Source organism: Capra hircus, chromosome 11 (genome assembly GCF_001704415.2).
Source record: "Capra hircus breed San Clemente chromosome 11, ASM170441v1, whole genome shotgun sequence".
Classification (NCBI taxonomy): Eukaryota; Metazoa; Chordata; class Mammalia; order Artiodactyla; family Bovidae; genus Capra; species Capra hircus.
This window is the reverse complement of record NC_030818.1, coordinates 57,986,300-58,010,532: the sequence shown is the minus strand read 5'-3', so window position 1 is coordinate 58,010,532 and position 24,233 is coordinate 57,986,300. Positions and strand designations below refer to the sequence as shown.

The following is a 24,233-nucleotide window of genomic DNA, read 5'->3' as shown; positions in this document are numbered from 1 at the left end:
CACACAGGGGCAATAATACTAGTCTTTTTGACTTGTTTCTTGCAGTGAAGAACATCATCTCTATGTGTTGAATGAGAAAGAAAAATGACCTGGTATCCTTTAGTAAATGGAAGGAGCTCCAACGTCTAGAACGTGCTCATGATTCACCTGGTATTTAGCTTCTATAACATGCAGCCTGTAGGAATGAGAAATATTGGTGGTTTTTACCTCGTTCAGGGAAACATCACTGTCTTTGAGTGCAGGCTAGGGGGTGAGAGCACTTAATGTTAAGCATATCCACTCAGAATAGAGCTTTAGTCACACTGAACTGAGGTTTTAGGCAGGAAGTAGATATGGCTTAGGTAATACATACTCAAACTTTTTATGGAGATTTAGTGTAATTTCTTGGATAAATTATTTTTTTCATTTGATGTATGCCCTTAGAAAATCTCCCAAGAATTTTATTTTATATACAACTTTTAGCAGTTATGGTTGCTTCACTGGAAGTATACCCATGGAGCTCTGCATACTGGCATTCACGAAGTGCTCCCTATTTTTTTCTGCCTTTTCATTTATATTTTGGTATTTTCATTGGCCTGTGTGCTCATCACCATCAAAAAATTTCTTTTAAAACAGAGGTTATTAAATTACTGCCCATAAAACAAATCAACCTCACTGCTTAAGTTTATAAAATTGTGTTGGAATATGATTATTCCCACATGTGTATGTATTGTCTATGCCTGCCTTTTCTGACTTTGAGTTATGATGGTAGAAATGGGCAGCTGTTTTGAAGACTACATGGGCTTGAGGGTCTAAAATATTTATTACCCTGCTCTTTACAGGAAGACACTGATGATGTTAGTGGTCTTAATGGTTCCTTAATGAATACTATGATAGCATTGGTGATAGATGATAGTAGGCCAGAAAGGCTGACAGTGTTTGGTACTTTTTGGGATTGTCTACAAAGTCTTTTTGCTGTATTAATGTGAGGAATTCTATGGTAAGTAGAATGAGAATAAACATGCTATTAAGAAGAATTGAACATCTGGAAAAAGGTTTAAATTTTACACAATTACAAAGCTCTCCCACCTTAAGAAATCCTGTCCTTGGTCAGTTCAGTTCAGTTCAGTTCAGTTGCTCAGTCATGTCAGACTCTTTGTGACCCCATGAACCGCAGCATGCCAGGCCTCCCTGTCCATCACCAACTCTCGGAGTTTACCCAAACTCATGTCCGTTGAGTCAGTTATGCCATCTAACCATCTCATCCTCTGTCATCCCCTTCTCCTCTTGCCTTCCATCTTTCCCAACATCAGCAGGGCTGTATATAAATTAATTGAATTCAGATTATATCATCTACTAGTTTGAAGGGAATTTTATAAAGTAGGTCTTATTTCTCTTATTCTTTTGTACTTCAAGAAACATGCAATATACAGAAACCAATTCAGATTAGTCTGAATTCAGATTATGTAGGACTGTAATCATGGAACAAATGAAACATTGATATCACACCATTGATATATTACACCATTGGGATATCCTGATCCAACATTGACGTCATAAACTATTTTGTCCATATGAACTCTAGAGTAGGACTAGCCTGTTATCCCTAGGGTAACTTGTTCCATTTATCAATATATTGGGTCAGTAAGTGATAAAGTATTTTAATAAATTAGTCTAGAATTTAATCACTTAGGGGTTATTTTGTCTTCTGGGGTCACCCATAACAAAATTGCTAGCCCATTTAAAATTTTGTTGTGCTTTGAACTCATTTCTTGTTTTAATGTTTTTAGATAAGTTAGATAAAGGTTTTAGATAAAGTTAGATAAAGATTTCCTCATCTTATTATGCTATTCCAGCCTTTTTGTGGAAAGGTCAATTTAACATTAAAACTATAACTATTTTTAAAATTCTGTATTAATGCATTCCTATTCTCTCTACTTTACTTATTTTTTCCCAACTTCCCCATCTTGAGTTTAGTTTATATACTATTAAACTTTTACTTTCTTATAATATTAATATTTTAAATATATCTTCCTATTTGTTTCCTCATAATATTACTCTTTTTAAAAAAATATGCTTTTTTATTTGCTGATTAGAACATTACCTAAAATATATCCTTCATCCTTCATATTAATTATGTATATGCTAACTTTTTAATACTTGTATAATTACAATGTCTTTTCCTGACATATAAGTGATATTTTAACTGGGAATAGGATTCTTTTTTCTCTGTCCTTTAATTTTTATTCTATATGCTGTTGTTGACTTATATAGTCTCTTCTTGCAAAGGAGAAATCTGTTAATTTTTGTGTGTGTGTGTGTTAAGATATTTGTTGTTCACTTATAAGATCATTCTCTTTAATCTTGGGATTTTGAATTTCCACTATTGATAATCATTCATATTGATATTTAATTTTAATTTTAAAAAAAGTAATCCTTTCCAGGACTGGTGAAATCCTTCCATTCTTCAGAGTAAATTTCTTAGTTACAAAATGAATATTTTTCTGTACTAATTGAGTCTAACTGTATTTTCCCCTCATACTTTTCTTTTTAAGGAAGGTTTATATGTCCCATGTTATTGCTCATGTATGAGTATACCAAGGTACTTACATTTTCACACATTTTTATACCTTTTTACACTTTAACTACATATTTTAAGATATGTCTTCAGCTGGAAATTTGAGAAAATTCAATTGCTTCTTAGTAGTAATAGTCTCATTTCTATTTTGCTATTACATTTCCAAATCCAAAATTCTTGAATCTGATGTCTAAAATTTAGTGTCTAAAAATTTTTATCTATTAATTTATTTTCCTTAAAAATTCTTAATGTTTTCTTGCATTTAAATTTCTCATATGAATTTCCCATGAGTTCTATTTCAGTGGAAACTACTTGTTTATTTATTTATTTTTATTCAGATTCACTTTTCATTCAGTGATCTGAGTTCACTAAGTTCAGTAGTACTCAGCCTTCCTGTACATTGCAATCATCTGTGGGGCTCTGGAAAACTACTTTTTACTTGTTCCCTACAGATTCTGATTTAATTGTCCTGTGAAGGTCACTGGTGATTTTAATGGGCAGTCACGGTTGAGTTCTTGTTGTTTTTGCTTGATTATGGCTCTTCTTCCCACCATTAGGGGAAAAACAATTTTGATAATGGAAACAGGAGCAGAAATATTGGATCAAATGTTTGGTTTGAAGAGTTACATAGAAATTGCAGAGCCACAAATGAAAATAACTAAGACTCCTCAAAATATCATTACCTCTGGGTTATATCCTGGAAAAGTGGATTTTCAATAAAAAAATAAACTTCAGGTTACAAATCCACAATAATTTTTGTCCTCATTTTATGGCTGCTTTACCTTATCTTTAATAGCAAAACCTTATAGTTGCTAACCACTTATGCCAATAAAACAATCATTGGGGGGTGATGGAGAGTTGAAAACAACTACATTTTTGTCTTCATATGCCTTTCATATTTTCTGGGACAAGAACAACTTTTCCTCTATATGCTTCTTTTCAGTGTAAATAAACATTTGACATGATGCTAACACTGTCTTTTCATAAATCTAAATATTTTCAACTTATGATTATTGGATGTTAAAATGATTTGCTAATATTAATTTATCACTTAAATATTGGGACTTTTCTTGCTTGAATAACCCCTGCTTTAATGCACTGTAGAACTTTAGTTGACTTATACAAATAGAATTCTTCTATCAGTATGCATTTCAGGTTCAATCATTTCCCTATTCTATCCTACTTGGAAATGTTGGCTCATTGAACTAAAAAAGAATCACTAATTTAGACAATTATTCACATAATTTCTTGCATAATTATGTGATTTATGTCCGTATATCTTGTCTTGTTATTACAAGTTACATGAATTTAGAATTAGTACCTTATTTTTCTTTATAACAACTTTGATTCCTGGCATCATGCTAGGCAAGTGGCAAGTATTCAATAAATATGACATAATTAATTTTTCATAGTTAAACTAATTATATCACATGGTAGAAGAAAATGGGAACATCATAGAGGCATAACATTGAGGACTACTATGCTGCAATTCATGGGGTCGCAAATAGTCGGACACGACTGAGCGACTGAACTGACTGAACTGAACTGATATTCCTATTATTCAAAGTAATCCTCTATGAACAGCTGAATATATTACTCTTCAGAATTTTTCCACTGATATGCTATTATCTGTTGAATTTACTATTTGCTTTTCAGAAGTAAGGTTATTCTATAAATAATCTTTAGCAACTTACTGGTTTTCATTAAATAAATAAATTTATTGGCCATTTTTAATGATAGACCCAGTTCAATCTCTGGGTCAAGAAGATCCCCTGGAGAAGGAAATGGATAGGCACTCCAGCATTCTTTCATGAAGAATTTCATGGATAGAAGAGCCTGGTGGGTTAAAGTTCATCAGGTCACAAAGAGTTGGACATAACTATGCAACTAACACTTTCACTTTCATGTGTATTTCTAACAATAGTAAGGGCTAAATAATTCCATTTATATTTCTGACCAAATGAAAATGTGTGTGTGTGTGTGTGTGTGTGTGTACTCAGTTGTGTCTGACTCTTTGCAACCCATGGATCGTAGCTTTCCAGTCTCCTCTGTCCATGGAATTCTCCAGGCATGGAATGAATAGCCATCCTTCTTCAGAGGATCTTCCTGACCCAGGGATCAAAGCCATGTCTTCTGCGTTGGCAGACAGATTCTTTACCACTGTGCCTCCTGGGAAGCCTTGCAAGTGAAAATATCTTCACATTATTAAGCTTAAGTGGAATTTAATTTTATATACAAACCAAGGGTTTTTAAAGTCACACATTTACTAAAAATGATATTGAGAAAAAATTCAGTGTCATCTTTTAGGGTTAAAGAACACTGTACAAAGATCTTTTCCTTCTGAACAACTCTTTAGCTTTTTGTCCTCCTTACAATACTTCTTGTTCTCTCTTTCCAAACTTGAATTGGCAAAAGAGAGCTATATTTGCCTTCCTTATTGGCATATGCTCCTCCGAGGATATACAGGGTTAAGTGAAGACAAGCCGATTCTGAGGACTAGAAAGAGTAGAATATTATATGTGTCTGGCTTGGGTCTAGGCCTAAGAGCTGAAAGTAATTTTTGATATTTCTAAACTAATTAGCCTAGTTATCTAGAGAATTAAAACACAGATTTCAGGATTAAATAGAACAACAACAACAACAACAACAAAACACAAATCAACAGCTTAGGCATATATAATATTCTCTAAATTTTAATTAGAAAAGAATTAAATGAATGATTGAAGCTTGATTATACATGTATCTTTTTAAACCAATAATAAAATATTTTATATTCCCAGGGACAAAGAAAATTGAGAAAAAGCAACAGTATGTCTGATATTTCAACAACACTTGAAGACAAAGGGAAATTAGAGAAGTGCTAACTGCTTCAGGAAGCAATTACTGGGTGCCTGTTGTGTGAAAAACAATGAGCTAAAAACAAAAGTGTTCCACAGAATCTTTAAAGTTTTCTTATGTGGAAGAACCAAATACCACAGAAAGCTGGGATTGGGAAGAAATAATTGCCCAAAATCAAAGTGCAAAGGAGTTGGACTCTCAAGATCTTTTTAATGGGAGTATTGAAAGCCATCCAGGAAAATGCCATTTCTTACATTCACAGGGCACATATATCCATTCTGTGGTACACTGAATGCAAGATACTCCGGATGCAAGGAGCATAAACCACTTCAGAAGGAAGCTACCTATTAGCTGAAGATTTAATTACAAAACCTACAGATTGACTGTGGCAATACACCTCTTTCAGATCCGGCTTCTGAAAAACAAGTGGGCAAATTTATACGCTAAATAGAGGTTTATACTCTACAAAGAGGCTAAAAGAATACCCACTTTACAATGGGGGACTGAATCAAGACAAGACAGTGCCAAGTTTAAGATGATACTTGAGGACTGAGCATTGTGAGGTGATCTCCTTGGGTAAGTGAGTGACAGGGAAAACTGGAACACTAGATGTTTAATGAATTTAATTTGGAAAAAATAGTAACATGTATACAAAAGATCAATTTGAGCATTTGTAATAAAATGACAATAGAAACATTGTTTGGAAAAAATAAAAGACTGGAATGGCTGAATTTAAATCAGATGACCATTATATAGACTACTGCGGGCAGGAATCCCTCAGAAGAAATGGAGTAGCCCTCATGGTCAACAAAAGAGTCTGAAATGCAGTACTTCGATGCAATCTCAAAAACGACAGAATGATCTCTGTCACCAAGGCAAACCATTCAATATCATGGAAATCCAAGTCTATGCCCTAAACAGTAACGTTGAAGAAGCTGAAGTTGAACAGTTTTATGAAGACCTACAGAAGATCATGGCATCTGGTCCATCACTTCATGGGAAATAGATGGGGAAACAGTGGTAGACTTTATTTTGGGGGGCTCAAAAATCACTGCAAATGGTGATTGCAGCCATGAAATTAAAAGATGCTTACTCCTTGGAAGAAAAGTTATGACCAACCTAGATAGCATATTCAAAAGCAGAGACATTACTTTGCTGACTAAGGTGCGTCTAGTCAAGGCTATGGTTTTTCCAGTAGTCATGCATGGATGTGAGAGTTGGACTGTGAAGAAGGCTGAGCGCTGAAGAATTGATGCTTTTGAACTGTGGTGTTGGAGAAGACTCTTGAGAGTCCCTTGGACTGCAAGGAGATCCAACCAGTCCATTCTGAAGGAGATCACCCTGGGATTTCTTTGGAAGGAATGATGCTGCAGCTGAAACTCCAGTACTTTGGCCACCTCATGGGAAGAGTTGACTCATAGGAAAAGACTCTGATGCTGGGTGGGATTGGGGGCAGGAGGAAAAGGGGACGACAGAGGATGAGATGGCTGGATGGCATCACTGACTCAATGGACGCAAGTCTGAGTGAATTCTGGGAGTTGATGATGGACAGGGAGGCCTGGCATGCTGCAGTTCATGGGGTCGCAAAGAGTTGGATATGACTGAGCGACTGAACTAAACTGAACAAGACCTTTTAGAACTAACACCCAAAAAAGATGTCCTTTTCATTATAGGGGACTGGAATGCAAAAGTAGGAAGTCAAGAAACACCTGGAGGAATAGAAAAATTTGGCCTTGGAATGCAGAATGAAGCAGGGCAAAGACTAATAGAGTTTTGCCAAGATAATGCACTGGTCATAGCCAACACCCTCTTCCAACAACACAAGAGAAGATTCTACACATGGACATCACCAGATGGTCAACACCAAAATCAGATCTATTATATTCTTTGCAGCCAAAGATGGAGAAGCTCTCTACAGTCAACAAAAACAAGACCAGGAGTTGACTGTGGCTCAGATCATGAACTCCTTATTTCAAAATTCAGATTCAAACTGAAGAAAGTAGGGAAAACCGCTAGACCATTCAGGTATGACCTAAATCAAATCCCTTATGATTATACAGTGGAAGTGAGAAATAGATTTAAGGGACTAGATCTGATAGATAGAGTGCCTGATGAACTATGGACTGAGGTTGGTGACATTGTACAGGAGACAGGGATCAAGAACATCCCCATGGAAAAGAAATGCAAACAAGCAAAATGGCTGTCTGGGGAGGCCTTACAAATAGCTGTGAAAAGAAGAGAGGCAAAAAGCAAAGGAGAAAAGGACAGATATAAGCATCTGAATGCAGAGTTCCAGAGAATAGCAAGAAGAGATAAGAAAGTCTTCTTCAGCGATCAATGCAGAGAAATAGAGGAAAAGAACAGAAGGGGAAAGACTAGAGATCTCTTCAAGAAAATTAGACATACCAAGGGAACATTTCATGCAAAGATGGGCTCAATAAAGGACAGAAATGGTATGGACCTAACAGAAGCAGAAGATATTAAGAAGAAGTGGCAAGAATACACAGGAGAACTGTACAAAAGAAGATCTTCATGACCCAGATAATCACGATGGTGGGATCACTATCTAGAGCCAGACATCCTGGAATGTGAAGTCAAGTGGGCCTTAGAAAGCATCACTATGAACAAAGCTAGTGGAGGTGATGGAATTCCAGATGAGCTGTTTCAAATCCTGAAAGATGATGCTGTGAAAGTGCTGCACTCAATATGCCAACAAATTTGGAAAACTCAGCAGTGGCCACAGGACTGGAAAAGGTCAGCTTTCATTCCAATCCCAAAGAAAGGCAATGCCAAAGAATGTTTAAGCTACCACACAATTACACTCATGTCACATGCTAGTAAAGTAACGCTCAAAATTCTCCAAGCCAGGCTTCAGCAATATGTGAACCATGAACTTCCTGCTGTTCAAGCTGGTTTTAAGAAAAGACAGAGGAACCAGAGATCAAATTGCCAACATCTGCTGGATCATGGAAAAAGCAAGAGAGTTCCAGAAAAACATCTATTTCTGCTTTATTGACTATGCCAAAGCCTTTGACTGTGTGTATCACAATTAACTGTGGAAAATTCTGAAAGAGATGGGAATACCAGACCACCTGACCTGCCTCTTGAGAAATCAGTATGCAGGTTAGGAAGCAACAGTTAGAACTGGACATGGAACAACAGCCTGGTTCCAGATAGGAAAAGGAGTCCGCCAAGGCTGTATATTGTCACCCTGCTTATTTAACTTATATCCAGAGTACATCATGAGAAATGCTAGACTGGAAGAAACACAAGCTGGAATCAAGATTGCCGAAAGAAATATCAATTACCTCAGATATGCAGATGACACCATCCTTATGGCAGAAAGTGAAGAGGAACTAACAAGCCTCTTGATGAAAGTGAAAGAGGAGATTGAAGAAGTTGGCTTAAAGATGAGCATTCAGAAAATGAAGATCATGGCATCCAGTCCCATCACTTCATGGGAAATAGATGGAGAAACAGTGGAAACAGTGTCAGACTTTGTTTCTTGGGGCTCCAAAATCACTGCAGATGGTGACTGCAGCCATGAAATTAAAAGACGCTTACTCCTTGGAAGAAAAGTTATGACCAACCTAGATAGTATATTCAAAGGCAGAGACATTACTTTGCCGACTAAGGTGCGTCTAGTCAAAGCTATGGTTTTTCCAGTAGTCATGTATGGATGTGAGAGCTGGACTGTGAAGAAGGCAGAGTGCCAAAGAATTGATACTTTTGAACTGTGGTGTTGGAGAAGACTCTTGAGAGTCCCTTGGACTGCAAGAAGATCCAACCAGTCCATTCTGAAGGAGATCAGCCCTGGGATTTCTTTGGAAGGAATGATGCTGCAGCTGAAACTCCAGTACTTTGGCCACCTCATGGGAAGAGTTGACTCATAGGAAAAGACTCTGATGCTGGGAGAGATTGGGAGCAGAAGGAGAAGGGGACGACAGAGGATGAGATGGCTGGATGGCATCACCGACTCGATGGACGTGAGTCTGAGTGAACTCCGGGAGTTGGTGATGGACAGGGAGGCCTGGCATGCTGCAATTCTTGGGATCGCAAAGAGTCGGACACGACTGAACACTGAATTGAACTGAACTGCATGGAGAAACAACTGAACAATATAGAGAGGTTAACTGAAAATTGAAACTTAAAGTAGAATAGGGGGTTGGGTTCACAATTGTGTTTTCAGTTGAAAGTATTTTTAGGCTGATTTCATGTTTCATAAATGATGAGCTTATTCAGTTCAGTTCAGTCACTCATTTGTGTCCGACTGTTTGTGACTCCATCAACTGCAGCAGGCCAGGCCTCCCTGTCCATCACCAACTCCCAGAGTTCATCCAAACTCATGTCCATTGAGTCTGTGATGCCATCCAGCCATCTCATTCTCTGTCGCTTATACTACTTTGATAAATAATAAAGACAATTTGAAAATAATTAACATTGAAGGATTCAGAGATATACTGTGAGATTGAAAGAGAAAATAGATAATTTCCCAGTTTTACGTTTATAGTTAGTCTTTATTGTTCATCTATAAAAGATGGAATTCTTTCAGAACATATATATCTATGTGTGCGGGATAATTATTTGAATAAGACATATGTTTAGTAAGTGTTAAAGTTTTATAGAGCTTATTCACATATAAAAGAAAAAATCAAGAGGTAAACAGATATGAAGTAAAATACTTTTGGCTAGAGTGAAACAAATTAAGAAGCAATTGATAAAATAAAGTTTTTTTTTTTAAAAATTAATGTCTATTACAGAGCAGAGGCAAAATAAAGCCAAATAAAAAATAGAAAACTTTAAATGAAGCATGAATAATATGAACCTTTATTTTTGGAAATGAGTGATATCAATATTTTGTGATGAGTGTGACATTATTGCTGTTGTTATTCAGTCATTAAATCGTGTCCAACTTTTTGTAACCCCATTAATTGCAGCATATTCAGGCTTCTCCATCACTATCTCCCTGAGTTTCATGAAACTCATATCCAATGAGTCAGTGATGACAGCAACCATCTCACTCTCTGTTGCCACTTCTCTTCTTGCCCTCAATTTTTCACAGCATCGGGAACTTTTCCATTGAGTCAGCTCTTCATATCAGGTGGCCAAAGTTTTGAAGCTTCATCAGTCCTTCCAATGAATATTCAGAGCTGATTTCTTTTAGGATGACTGGTTAGATCTCCTGCTGTCAAAGGGACTCTCAAGAGTCTTCTCAAAGTTCAAAAGCATCAATTTTTTGGCGCTCAACCTTCTTTATGGCCCAACTCTCACATCCATACATGACTATGGAAAAAAACATAGCTTTGACTAGACAGACCTTTGTCAGCAACCTTTGTCTGCTTTTTAATATGCTTTTTAGGTTTTACATAGCTATTATTCCAAGGAACAAGTGTCTTTTAACTTTATGGCTGCAGTTACCATTTGCAGAGATTTTGGAGACCAAGAAAATGAAATTTGACAGTTTCCACATTTTCCCCACCATTTTGCCATGAAGTGACAGGATCAGTGGCATGATCTTAGTTTTCTGAATGTTGTGTTTTAAGCCAGCTTTTTTACTCTCCTCTTTCACTTTCATCAGGAGGCTCTTTATTTCTTCACTTTCTCCCATAAGGGTGGTGTCATCTGCGTATCTGGGGTTATTGCTATTTCTCCCAGCAATCTTGATTCCAGCTTGTGATTCATCTAGCCCAACGTTTTGCATGATGTACTCTGCATATAAGTTAAATAAGCAGGGTGAAAATATACAGTCTTGATATACTCCTTTCCCAATTTTCAACCAGTCTGTCATTCCATGTTCTCACAAAAATGTGGTCCACTGGAGCAGGGCATGAAAAAAGGATAAGATAGTAATGTCAAAATAGGAAAATAACTCTCTGCAACTGAGATCAATAAGAAAGCCAGCAAAACTGGAAAAGAGAAATTGAAATTTCCAAAAATAATCCAATAAATCATTAAGAGACAATGATTTGATTAAACATGATTATTAAACATGGAGCACTTTTAAAAAACATAACAGTAAATAGTATTCCAGAATTGGTATAGCATTGCAATATTCCTACTTGGAATTATATTATAAGGCTTTTCTCTCCTTAGCTTTACCAGGTCATTTACGGTTCTTTCTGTTTTGGTACTTATGTTTTTCTCAGTAATGCAAAGGATCTTTATGCCATAAGAAATTCTATTTAAAAATGATATGTATCTTTTACTTATAGATATTTTCCTAGTATGCCAATGACATTTTATTACTTGTGTCTTTTTAATATTAATACTAAAACAATAAACATTCACTGAGGAAAATCAAGAATTAATGAAAATAAGATAGTCACTAAAATCACTTCCCACAAAAATGAGATGACAAAAAGCTATGTTACAGATGAGGGAAAAAGGTAACAACCTACAAGACTAAATAAATAAAGAGGAAATAGGCAATCTACATCAAAAATAATTCAGAATGATAGTAAAGATGATCTAACATCTTGGAAATAGAATGAAGTCACAAATTGCGAAAACACAAGAAAAGTTTAACAAGTACTTAAAAGAACAAATAAATAGTGATGCACAACATAAAATTAGAAATGAAAAGTTCACTAGAAGGAATCAATAGAAGAATAACTGAGGGATAAGAATAAATAACTGAGCTGGAAGACATAATGGTGGAGATACCTGCCATGGAGCAGAATAAATAAAAAAGAATGAAAAGAAATGAGTAGTCTCAGAAACCACTGGAACAACATTAAATGCACCCACATTTAAATTTTAGGGGTCTAAGAAGAAGAGAAGGAGAAAGTCTCTGAGAAAATATTTAAGGAGATTATAGTTAAAAATTCCTTCTAAGAAAGAAAATAGCCATCTAAGTTCAGCTGAGTGCTGAAGAATTGATGCTTTTGAACTGTGGTGTTGGAGAAGACACTTGTGAGTCCCTTGGACTGCAAGGAGATCCAACCAGTCCATCCTAAAGAGACCAGTCCTGGGTGTTCATTGGAAGGACTGATGCTGGGTGTTCATTGGAAGGACTGATGCTGAGGACTGATATTGATGCTGAAACTCTAATACTTTGGCCACATCATGCGAAGAGTTGACTCATTGGAAAAGAGCATGATGCTGGGAGGGATTGGGGACAGGAAGAGAAGGGGATGACAGAAGATGAGATGGCTGGATGGCATCACTGACTTGATACACATGAGTTTGGGTAGACTCCGGGAGTTGGTGATGGACAGGGAGGCCTGGCATGGTGCGATTCATGGGGTTGCAAAGAGTTGGACACGACTGAGTGACTGAACTGAACTGAACTGGAGTTCAGGAAGGGCAAAGAATACATAAAGGGTAAACCCAAGTATGCTGTGACACATATTATTCAAACTGACAAAAATTAAATTTAAATAAAAAGTATCAAAAGTAGCAAAGGAAAGGTAACAAATAATTTTCTTCTCAAGTGCACATGGAACATTCTCCAGGATAGATCATATCTTGGGTCACAATTTAAGATGATACATTTAAGAAAATTGAAATTGTATCAAGCATCTTTTCTGGCCACAATGCTATAAGAAATCAATTATGGGAAAAAAAAAACTGTAAAGAGCAAAAACACATGTTTTTTTGATGCTACTAAATAACCAAGGGACTGAGTAACTTAAAAAAAAAAAAAAAAACCACCTAGAAACAATGACAACAAAAGCATGATGATCAAAACCCTATGGAATGCTGAAACAGCAGTTCTAAAAGAGAAGTTTATAACAATGCAACCCTACCTCAAGAAAAAGAAAAACAAACCCTCAAATAAACAACTTAGCATTACACCTAAAGCTACTAGAGAAAGAAGAACAAACAAAAACTAAACTTAGCAGAAGGAAAGAAATCTTATAAATCAGAGCAGAAATAAGTGAAATATAGAAATAAAGAAAACAATAGGAAGGAATAATGCAACCAAAAGCTGGTATTTTGAGAAGATAAACAAAATCAATAAGCCTTTTGCCAGACTCATCAAGAAACAAGGGAGAGGACTCAGATCAATACAATTAACATAGAAAATGAGAAATTACAACTAACACCATGAACCACAAAGATCATAAGATCCTTTTGTACTATGTACTAATAAAAGGGACAATCTAGAAGAAGTGGGTACATTCTTAGACATATACTAACTTCAAAGATTGAACCATGAAGAAATAGAAAACATAAATGGATCAAACATAAGTAATGAGATTGAAACTGTGATTTTAAATCCTCCAGCAAACAAAAGTCCAGGACCAGACGGTTCTTCAGATGAGCATTATCAAACATTTAGAGAAGAGTTAACACTTATTCTTCTCAAATGCTTCCAAAAACATTGCAGAGGAAGGAACCTTACCCACCCAATTCTATGAGGCTACTACAATGAGGTTTCACCTCCCACCAGTCAGAATGGCTATCATCAAAACAACAACAACAACAAAACTACAAACAATAAATACTGGAGAGGATGTAGAGAAAAGTGAACCCTCTTCTACTATTGATGGGACTGTAAATTGATACAGCCACGATGGAGAAGAGTATGGAGAGTCCTTGAGAAAACTAGGAATAAAACTACCATATGACACAGTAATCTTACCACTGGACATATGCCCTGAGAAAACCATAACTGAAAAAGGCACACGTACCCCATGCTCATCATAGCACTATTTATAACATCTAGCACACTGATGTAAACAAGATTTATGTCAACAGATGAATATAAAGAAGATGTGGCATATATTTGTATATATATGTGTGTGTGTGTGTGTTTTGTGCTTAGTCACTCAATTGTGTCTGACTCTTTGTGACCCCACTGACTGGAGCCCACGAGGCTCCTTTGCCCATGGGGACTCTTCAAGCAAGAATACTAGAGTGGGTTTTCATGCCGTTTTCCATGGGATCTTCCCAACCCAACAATCGAACCTAGGTATCCCACATTGCAGGCTGATTCTTTAGCATCTGAGCCACCAGGGAAGCCCAAGATTACTGGAGTGGGTAGCCTATCCCTTCTCCAGGGGATCTTCCAAACCCAGGAATTGAACCAGGTCTCCTAAATTGCAGGCAAATTCTTTACCAGCTGAGCTTCCAAGGAAACTCTTTCTCTCTCTCTCTCATATATATATATATATGGCAAAAGGTGCTTCTCGACCTAGCGCAGTTTCTGCGTGTGCGCACTCGCCGCCGGAGCCGCCGCCACCATCCGGCGTCGCCTACGCACACTCAGCGTTTCTACCCTCTCTGCCTAGAGCTTTGCCCTTGGAGAGTGTCATGAAGATGCTGTAAATGAATTAGTGAAGGAAGGTGAAATGGGTGCTGAAGAGGAGACACAGAAAACCGAAGGGACAAAAAGAAAGGCTGCGAACGTTCTGGCCAGGAAGAGAAAACACAGTGGCCTCTCACCACAACACGAGGACGAGGAGGATGCCAACAGGGAATTTGGAGGGAGTATTAGTGACAAGGAAGATGCAGCTGCAGAGCAGGAAAAAGGCACCAAGTCAGAGGATGCTAGGGAAGAGGAGGAGGAGGAAATGTTGGCCAGCTCCCTCAGTGACATAGAACCAAAACCAGAAGTGCCTCTGAGCACACAAGTTAAAACAGGAGAGGAGAATAAAGAGATGGCTTCAAGTAAAGTGAGAAGAAGCAGAACAAGAGAAACCTAAAGAATGAGAAGTTAAAGTCACCAAAGTGTTTGATGTTGCTGGTGAAAAAGTCAGGTTTCTCAGGAGACAGGGAAGGCCTGGTATGTCACCAGATCATGAGCCTCCCAGATCAAAAGGTGGCCAACATGCCACTGAGAAAGAGCAGAGGTCAATTACTAATACTTCGAGTAAGGATGAATCGACTAAGCAAAAGTGGAAACGACATTCAAATGTGATCGTGACTGGTGAAGAAAGTAAACTCCAATGCTGTAAAGAAGAATATTGCATAGGAGCCTGGAATGTTAGATCTATGAATCCAGGTAAATTGGATGTGGTGAAGCAGGAGATGGAAATAATAAACATCGATATCTTAGGAATCAGTGAACTAAAATGGACGGGAATGGGCGAATTGAATTCAGATGACCATTATATCTATCACTGTGGGCAACAGTCTCTTAGAAGAAACGGGGTAGCTATCATAGTTAACAAAAGAGTCCAAAATGCAGTAATTGGATGCAATCTGAAAAATGACAGAATGATTTCAGTTCATTTCCAGGGCAAAGCATTCAACCTCACAGTAACCCAAGTCTATGCCCCAACTCCCTATGCTCCAGAACCTGAAATTTACCGATTCTATGAAGACCTACAACACCTCTTGGAAATAACACCGAAAATAGATGTCCTTTTCATCAGGGGGGTTGGAATGCAAAAGTAGGAAGTTAGGAGATACCCAGAATAACAGGAAAATTTGGCCTCGGGGTACAGAATGAAGCAGGGCGAAGGCTAATAGAGTTTTGTTACCAGAACAGGCTGGTCATAGCAAACACCCTTTTCCAACAACACGAGAGATGTCTGTACACATGGACATCACCAGATGGTCAATACCGAGATCAGATTGATTATATTATTTGTCGCCAAAGATGGAGAAGCTCTGTACAGTCAGCAAAAACAAGACCTGGAGCTGACTGTGGCTCAGATCATAAGGTCCTTATTGCAAAGTTCAGGCATAAGTTGCAGATAATGCCAAAAATGACTTGGCTATTCAGAGGGAGTAATGAAGTGGGTGCAACCTCTCAAGAAGCAAAATCCGTATTCAAGCAAACTGTAAAGGGCAAACCTCAGGCTAATGTCCCTTCAAATGTGTCATCAGTTCCTGGTGGATCAGGGGTTTCTAAGGAAGTGGGTGAAACATCTCAAGAAGGGAAATCCGTCTTCAAGCAAAATGAGAAAGAAGAACCTCAGTGCAGTGTCCCTTCGGCAGTGCGATCACTTCCTGCTGGGTCAAGGCCTGAAAACTGTGACCTTCAGAAGAACCAGGATTGCAGCAATTAAGTATCTGACTTTATCCTTAACACCTGAACTGCTCCTCTGGTTTGAATGAAGTTCTTATTACAACTGCAGTGCATACCCAGCCTTTCCTAGGAGACCATTTCCCGGGATGTGAAGTCCTGGTGCCATTAGCTGTCCACATGCAGGAGGTTCTGTGTACCTGCGTTTCTTTTTTCTGTAGTCTGTTTGGCTGGTTGTCACTTAACTTTTCAGTTAGTTTATTTCACTAAATGATGTAGTCAAAATAATAACATGTTTGTATCATGGGAAATTATTTCAATTTTATTTTTCTACTGACGTTTCTAATTCTGGTATAAATGTTTATCAATAAAGAATTACTTTATATATATACATATATATATATATATATATATATATATAAAGTGGATTATTAGCCATAAAAAGAAGGAATTTGAGTCAATTCTAGTGAGGTGGATGAAACTAGTGCCTGTTATACAGAATGAAGTATGTTACAAAGAGTAAAATAAATATAGTGTATTAACGCATATATGTGAAATCTAGGAAAATGGTATTAATAAACCTATTTGAAGGGAAGGAATGGAGATTCAGGTATAGAGAATGGACTTATGGACACACTGGGGGAAGGAAAAAGTGGAATGGACAGAGAAAGTACCATTGACATATATACCCTGCTGCTGCTAAGTCGCTTCAGTCATGTCCAACTATGTGCGACCACATAGATGGCAAACCACCATGCTCCGCCGTCCTTGGTATTCTCCAGGCAAGAACACTGGAGTGGGTTGCCATTTCCTACCATGTATAAAACAGATAGCTGGTGAGATGTTGCTATATAACACAAGGAGCCCAGCCTGGCATTCTCTAATGACCTAGGGGGTGGGACGGGGAAGGGGAGGGAGGTTCAAGAGAGAGGTTATATATGCATAATTATGACTGATTTGCTCTGTTGTACAGCAGAAACCAACACAACATTGTAAAGCAAATTTTCTCCAATTAAAAAATAAATTAATAAAAAACAGCTAGCAAATTATCCAAGAAAAATTGCCAGTTACTTATTTCTTAAAAGCTATTATATGCATGTACTTTAAAAAGGATGAAGCAAAATGGATGAAATCAAATTATAAATAAAAATAAATGTTTATAGTAGCTATATGAGTTTCATTTAAAGGGAAACACATTGGTAGAGATAAAAGCAGATGCTACATATTGATAGACATACCAGTCCTAAGAGGCTATAAAATATAAACCTACAGGGACTCACTAATAATTTATTCATTTATTCCACAAATAATACATGCCACTTATTGTCCTAAAAGTGAGAAATATAGATGAGTCAAAATCTCTGATGTCAAGGAGATATATTGCAGCAGGGGGAAAATAAACATGTTCTGTCTCTATCCTTCTTTCTTTCTCTCACACATGCACACAGACACCACATGCACAGAATGATCAATGCTGTGAAGAAAAACGAAAGAATAAGGCAGAGTGAAGTAAATGAAGAAGCTTGCATGTGAACACCAGGAAAAAATGAGAAGGAGTAGGTATAGAAAATATAGATGTCTTGAACATTTACAATTTTGAATTCATTTTTATACATGATTTCAAGCCTTTTACACATTTTAATTCAACATTTTTCATACTAAATCTGTTTTCAGTTTACTTACACATATTGATTAGACTTTAGTCCTACAGAACAAAGAACATATCTTAATGACATAATTATCCTTTATTTTTGAAGAAGATGATTATAAGTGGAAGATTACATTCAAGTTCAGACTTCCCTGTGAAAATCAGCCTTGAATTAAATACATAGTGATGTCCTGTCTCAAATACTTTTGAAAGGTAACACATAAAATGAAATTATGTACATACAAATGTATATATCTGCTTAATAACATCTGCAAGGATAAATACTTATGAATTACTAAAATAAACTTTGCTTGCTGGTTATCTTTATTCTTCTATTTAGGAGAAATTTTCTGACATCTATCAGTTCAGTTCAGTTCAGTACAGTACAGTGGTGTCTGTCCGACTGTTTGCAACCCATGGACTGCAGCATGCCAGGCTTCCCTGTCCATCACCAACTCCCAAAGCTTTCTCAAACTCATGCCCATCGAGTCAGCAATGCCATCCAACCATCTCATTCTCTGTCATCTCCTCCTCCTGCCTTCAATCTTTATCAGCACCACAATCTTTTCCAATGAGTCAGTTCTTTGCATCAGGTGTCTAAATTATTAGAGCTTCAGCATCAATCCTCCCAATGAATATTCAAGACTGATTTCCTTTAGGATGGACTGGTTGGATCTCCTTGTAGTCAAAAGGAGTCTCAAGAGTCTTCTCCAACACTACAGTTCAAAAGCATCAGTTGTTTGGCACTCAGCTTTCTTTATGGTCCAACTCTCATATCCATTCATGACTACTGGAAAAACAGGGGCTTTAAACAGATGGACGTTTGTCAGCAAAGTAATGTCTCTGCTTTTTAATATTCTGTGTAGGTATGTTCTAGTTTTTCTTCCAAGGAGTAAGCATCTCTTAATTTCATGGCTGCAGTCACTGAATGCAGTGATTTTGGAACCCAAGAAAACAAAGTCTATCACTATTTCTACCGATTCCCCACCTATTTGGCATGAAGTGATGGGACCAGATGCCATGATCTTCGTTTTTTGAATGTGGAGTTTTAAGCAAGCTTTTTTCACTCTCTTCTTTCACTTTCATCAAGAGGCTCTTAGCTTCCTCTTGCTTTCTGCGATAAGGGTAGTGTTATCCACATAACTGAGGTTATTGATATTTCTCCCAGCAATCTTGATTCTAGCATGTGGTTCACCAGCCTGGCATTTCACATGATGTACTCTGCATGAAAGTTAAATAAGAAGGGGACAATATAAAGTACTTCTTTCCCAGTACATTGTTTCATGTCTGGTTCTGTGCTTCTTGACCTGCATACAGATTTCTCAGGAGGCAGGTAAGATGGTTCAGTATTCCCAACTCTTTAAGAATTTTCTGCAGTTTATCATGATCCACACACTCAAAGACTTTGGCATTGTCTATAATGCAGAAGTAGATGTTTTTCTGGAGCTCTGTTGCTTTTTCTGTGATCCAATGGATGTTGACAATTTGATCTCTGGTTCTGCTGCCTTTTCTAAATCCAGCTTCAACATCTGGAAGTTCTCAGTTCACATACTGTTGAAGCCTCACTTGGAGAATTTTTAGCACTACTTTGCTAGCATGTGAGATGAGTGGAGTTGTGCGGTAGTTCAAACATTCTTTGGCATTGCGTTTCTTTGGGATTGGAACGAAAACTCACTTTTTCTAGTCTTATAGCAACCACTGAGTTTTTCAAATTTGCCCACATAGTGAGTGCAGCGTTTTAACAGTATCATCTTTGAGGATTTGAAATAACTCAACTAGAATTCCATCACCTCTGTTAACTTTGCTCATTGTGATGTTTCCTAAGGCCCACTTCTCTTCGCATTCCAGAACAATCACTCTAATGAGTGATTAGAGTCACCACTGTGATTATCTCTGTCATTACGATCTTTTTTGTATAGTTCTTCTGTGTATTCTTGTCACCTCTTCTCAATATTTTCTACTTCCATTAGGTGCATACTGTTTTTTTCTTTTATTGACCCCATTTTTGCATGAAATGTTCCCTGATGTCTATAATTTTCTTGAAGAGCTCTCTAGTCTTTCCCTTCCTATAATTTTCCTCTTTCTTTCCATTGATCATTTAAGAAAGCTTTCTTATCTCTCCTTGCTATTCTTTGGAATTCTGCATTCAAATAGGTTTATCTTTCCTTTTCTCCTCTGACATTAGCTTCTCAGCTCTTTGTAAAGCCTCTTCAGATAACCATCTTGCCTTTTTGCATTTCTTTTTCTTCGGGATGGTCTTGATCACTGCCTCCTGTATAATATCAGGAACCTCCATCCATAGTTCTTCAGGCTATCAGATCTAATCTCTTACATCTTTCTGTCACTTTCACTGTATAATCACAAGGAATTTGATTTAGATCATACATGAATGATTCAGCGGTTTTCCCTACTGTATTCAATTTAAGTCTGAATTTTGCAGTAAGGAGTTCATGATCTGAGCCACAGTCAGCTCTTGGTCTTGTTTTTGCTGATTGTATAGAGTTTTACCATCTTCAGGTGCAAAGAATACAATCAATCTAATTTTGGTTTTGACTATCTTGTTGGAAGACAGTGTTTGCTGTGACCAGTGCTTTCTCTTGGTAAAACTCTATTAGCCTTTGCCCTGCTTCATTTTGTACTCCAAGGCCACACTTGCCTGTTATTCTAAGTATCTCTTGACTTCCTACTTTTTCATTCCAGTCCCCTATGATGAAAAAGACATCTGTTTTTGGTGTTCTAGAGGGTCTTGTAGTTCATGATACAGCCATTCAACTTCAGCTTCTTTGGCATTAGTGGTTGGGGCATAGACATGGATTACTGTGATAGTCAACGGTTTACCTTGGAAATGAACAGAAATCATTCATGCTGCCATTTTTGAGATTTCATCAAATTACTTCATTTTGGACTCTTTTGTCGACTATGAGGGCTGCTGCATTTCTTCTAAGGGATTGTTACCCACAGTAGTAGGTATAATGGTCAAACTTTGACTCACTAATTTCACTTCTATGAAAGTGCAGTAGATAGGAGTGGAAATCTGTAGACAGTATATATTGTGTCATATATATATTTATATTATTAAAGCACGTATGTGTTATATGTGAGGGAATGCAGCAAAAGTAGCTAATAACACTAAAATATAATGGACGATTCTTTGTTGAATATTAATTTTAAAAGGCTAATAATAGTATTTTATATCTAAAAATATACATTTGAAAACTATGAGAAAATATATAATGAAATAGTAAGAAAACAAATGTAATCTAAGGATTAGAGGTAATTATTTTATCCTTGTAAAAGTCAAAATACACTTAAAAAAATTAGTTGACATGTATTTAAACCCTGGATGAATTTTTGATGATTATTGACAAGTATACACACTAGAGTAACCCATTTCCCAATTATCTCCCTTTCTATAGCTTTCAGTGATTCACTGTCCTCCCCAAAGTGAAATCAACTTTTGATTTATGTTGTACTGATGCCCCCCAAACATGAAATCACTGGGTAACATACTAGTTCAAAGTTGAACAATTATGAAACTACCAATCAATTTTTTACCAGCAATATAAGAGCTCCAGTTGTTAAATATCTTCTCCAACATTGGTTTTTGTTCTTTTAATTTTACCCGTTCCAATAGATGTCTAGTAATATTTCACTTTTGTTAATTGCAGTTCACTTGTCAATAATAATATTGGGCATCTCTTCATATTTTTCTTGTCCAATTAGAAATCTTCTTTTCTGGAGTATGTCTTCAAATATTTGCCCACTTAAAAATATTGGACTAGGAGTTATTTTATATGTTCTAGATATGAGATTTTGGTCAGCTATGTATTTTCCCTAAATCTGAGGCTAACCTATTCTTTTGATAAGAAACTTGATTTTGATAATATTAATAAATGAATTTATCTTAGTGGTTCTGAAGTCTGTCTAAAATAATTTTTTTTTTTACATGAGGGCATGAATACTTTCTAGATATATCTAGAATTAATTTATGATGGATTCTAAAATTAATATTTTCTTCTAGATATTTCACTTTTATATTTAGATCTACATTTCATTCCAATCAAATTGTGTATAGTGTGAGGAATAACTTGAGGTCCTTTACTATGATATGAATACAAATGTTCTAGTGATATTTATTAATATATATTCCTTTTGCTTTCATTTGCATTCTTTCCAAAAATGTTTTCCTGCATATATGCATGGATAATTCTGCCATCTCTTAAATTGACTATTGTCTCAACTTGCACAAACACGACATTATTTTAACTATTATATGGGTTGGTTAAAAAGTCCTTCAGTTTTTTTACTTAAAAATAAAATACACATTTTTAATTTATTCCAAACACTTTATTGGACAACATTTTCACAGTTTTGTTCCATTGCCTAGTGCCATTTTTCAGGCAACTTCATAGTTTCTTCTTTCTAAATTTTTTTTTTCTTTTCTACCAAACAAATGTTCCAAGTGGTTTTTACAGTCTTTCAGGGAATTGAAATTATTCTGATGATCATGTCATTGAGTTGCCTAGTCAAGTTCAACTCTTTGTGACCCAAAGGACTGTAGCTTGCCAGGCTTCATTGTCCCACATCATGTCCTGGAGTTTGCCCAGGTTCATGTCCATTGAATTGGTGACTCCATCCAGCCATCTCATCCTCTGCTGACCCCTTCTCCTCCTGCCCACAGTCTTTCCCAGAATCAGAGTCTTTGCCAATGAGTCAGCTGTTTGCATCAGGTGGCCAAATTATTGGAGCTTTAGGTTCAGTATCAGTCCTTCCAATAAGTATTCAGGGTTGATTTCCCTTAAGATCTCCTTGCTGTCCAAGGGACCTCAAAGAGTCTTTTCCAGCACCACAGTTCAAAAGCATCAATTCTTCAGCACTCTACATTCTTTATGGCCCAGCCCTCATATTTGTAGGTGATTACCAGGAAGGGCAAAGGCTAACTGATTTCTGCCAAGAGAACACACCCCTTTTCAGCAACATAAGAGACAACTTTACACATGAACATCATCAAATGGTCAATACCAAAATCAGATTGATTACATTCTTTGTACCCAAAAATGGAAAAGCTGCACACAGTCAGAAAAAAAAAAAAAAAAAAAAAAACACACACAAAAACTGGAGATTGAAAAATCATATCAACTATTAGTTCAAAAATGTACTTTTCCCTTTCTGCTTTTTATGCTGTTCTGTTTTCTTGCCTCATTTCACCAATTTGGACTACCAATCAATGTTGAACTGAAATTGTTATAGATGATATCCTTGATATTTTCTTAATCTTAGAAGGGAATCAATTCATATTTTACCATTTCAGTATAGTGATAATAGGTTTCTCACATGCCCTTTCTCATTTTGAGAAATTTTGTGCTCATCTCTACTTTCCTAAGAAGTTTTATCATGAAAAAATAATTATTTGGTAGAATGATTTTCTTCATCAATAAGATAAAAACATTTTAATCAATTACATTCTAAAAATGTGTAAAATTGATTTTGAAATGTTGTATCACCTTTGCATTTCTGAGATAAATTTCACTTTATCATAATGTATTTTCCTGTTATTAACATTACTGGAATCAATTTGATACTCAAGGATTTTGGTGACTATGCTTGTGATGTTGCATGTTAAATTTCAATTTTTCATATGTCCTTAACTGCACAATTGCACTCATCTCACACGCTAGTAAAGTAATGCTCAAAATTCTCCAAGCCAGGATTCAGTAGTACGTGAACCATGAACTTCTATATATTCAATCTAGTTTTAGAAAAGGCAGAGGAAACAGAGACCAAATTGCCAACATCAACTGTATCATCAACAAAGGAAGAGTTCCAGAAAAACATCTATTTCTGCTTTATTGACTATGCCAAACCTTTGATTGTGTGGATCACAATAAACTGCAGAAAATTCTGAAAGAGATGGGAATACCAGACCACCTGACCTGCCTTCTGAGAAACCTATATGCAGGTCAGAAAGCAACAGTTAGAACTGGACATGGAACAACATACTGGTTCCAAATAGGAAAAGGAGTACATCAAGGCTGTATATTGTCACCCTGCTTATTTAACTTCCATGCAGAGTACATCATGAGAAATGCTGGACTGGAAGAAGCACAAGCTGGAATCAAGATTGTCGGGAGAAATCTCAATAACCTCAGATATGCAGATGACACCACCCTTACGGCAGAAAGTGAAGAGGAGCTAAAAAGCCTCTTGATGAAAGTGAATGAGGAGAGTGAAAAAGTTGGCTTAAAGCTCAACATTCAGAAAACTAAGATAGT

At 36.6% G+C, this 24,233-nt stretch overlaps 1 pseudogene; it reads left to right on the top strand.

The window, feature by feature from the left end:
* LOC102174311 lies at positions 14,513-16,695 on the top strand (annotated as a pseudogene).